The following is a 2,148-nucleotide window of genomic DNA, read 5'->3' as shown; positions in this document are numbered from 1 at the left end:
AATAATTTAAATTTATCAGATTATACTTAAGGCATATTCAAAATTTAAAAAATATTAATGCTTGTATTTTTACATTCTCATCATTTATGATTGAGAAAGTATCAGAATTGTCAGAAATTTGACATCACACTTTTTCAACGGATCTCCACGTTTCGAGACCCCTGAATCCGAAAATCAGGTTTTCACGATAGCGTCTGTCTGTCTATCCGCCCGGTCGTCCGTCCGTAAACACGAAAACTCTCGAAAAAATGAACGAATCAAATTCATCTTTGGCACACTTTTTTTAGGTCCTAAAAGAAAGGACAAGTTCGTGAACCAGCCATTTTTGATAAAAATTCAAAAAGTGAGCGCATTTTTAAAATTTTTAAGACAATTTTTTTTGAATTTGAAAATTCTATGTACGGATATTCATATTATTCAAAAGAACGAGCAATTTATCCTCACGACTTTTTTCGATAAAAAGAAAATTCTCAGAGTTATAGCGTTTTCAAACTTTTTTTAATAAACCGAAAATCAAAATTTGAAGCCGAAAAACGTACGATATGAAAAAAAGTCAAAAGAAGAAAAAAATTTCTTTTTGACAGCCCTATAAGATTATCATAACCAATTTTTGGATTTTCTTCAAAAATCTAAAATTCAAATTTTGATTGCACAAAAAATAATCGAAAATAAAAAAAATCTATTTTGTGGACAAACTATGTAGAATAAGAAAAAAGATTTGTTTTATTTGTGAAAAATAATGTTGAAAAAAAAGAAAATAAAAAAAATGTGTGGAAAAACGACGAACGTTACGAGAAAAAAATCCAAAAAAACCTGTTTACAAATGTCTGTCAGAAATCGAGCGCGCAGCGCGAGTGTCACAATGAGAATGTGTACCTCAAAGCCTACAGAGCTTTGAGAAACTTAATATTTGACTATACTTAATAAAGTAGACAATTCAGAATATGAAGACGCATATAAATCCTGTCATCTAAAAGAGATCTTTTTGATACAATTTTTTTCGAGCATTCCAAATGCAAAGAATAAATATCCGAGCGCGAAGCGCGAGATTCGACCATCGCGCGCCCTAGGCGAGCTCAAACTTTCGAGGGAAGCGAGCCGCGCGCGCAGCGCGCGATGAGCATTTGCCCGCGAAGCGGGAAGATTTTTAATTTATCAACTCTATGAAAAAATTTCAAATAATACAATTCTTAAAATTTCTGTTTATAAAATTACTCAATTTGAATGTTTTAAATTGAAAATATATTAAAACCTTTCAATTTAAAATTCCTCTCCTTATAAAAAGTTTTCGATTTCAAAGGCTTTACATTAATTCCAATTTTTCACGAGGTTTGACATCGAATAATCTGCTTATTGCAGCTTTAGATTATTTTTATCCTAAAGCTGAAAAAATGTATTGCCGAATCATAAGTGATTTAATTTAAAACGTTTAAAATTAAATAATTTGAATTGACAGGTTATACTCGACGATTATTCGAAATTTTACAAATACTGAAATTTTGAATTGCAAAATTTATAAACTAGTTTCTTTGAATAATTATTATTTTATTCTTAAGCTTCTAAAAGAAAATAATTACACTGTAATTTTAATTGTTTTCATTTCAAATTACTCTCATTTAAAACCTTTTAATTTCAAAGACTTTGAAATTATAATCCAATTTTCGAAACTGAATAATTTTGAATGGAATAATTATTTAATTGCTAACATACTTCTAATTTGAAATAAAATTGTGGGATAGTAAAGTATTTCTATGCAAAATAGTTATGCTGAAGTTTAAACGCTTCCTTTTATATTTTGACATTGTCGACTTCTGAAAAGTTTCAAACCAAAAACTTTCGAACTATGAGTCCTAATTACTTTCCTGAGTTTTTTTTGTTGAATTTAACTAATTATCATAAAAATAAGGGAATTTTTTTAAATTTCTCTAGCTTATTTGAATGCTCTCCATTGTAGAAGCCAAGAAACAACCCACATATATCTGTATTCAATTCAATCAAATTAAAAATTTAACGACAGTTTCATTTTTATTGAACTAAATTGTACTTAATTTAACACCATTTAACACCATTCAACATCCACAATTTTAACTGTAATTTACTTAAATTCAACTAAATTTTACTTAAATTTTGAATTTAACTAACATGTAT

The sequence above is a fragment of the Belonocnema kinseyi genome, chromosome 4 (assembly GCF_010883055.1).
Source record: "Belonocnema kinseyi isolate 2016_QV_RU_SX_M_011 chromosome 4, B_treatae_v1, whole genome shotgun sequence".
Taxonomy (NCBI): Eukaryota; Metazoa; Arthropoda; class Insecta; order Hymenoptera; family Cynipidae; genus Belonocnema; species Belonocnema kinseyi.
Note: the sequence above shows the minus strand (reverse complement) of the source record.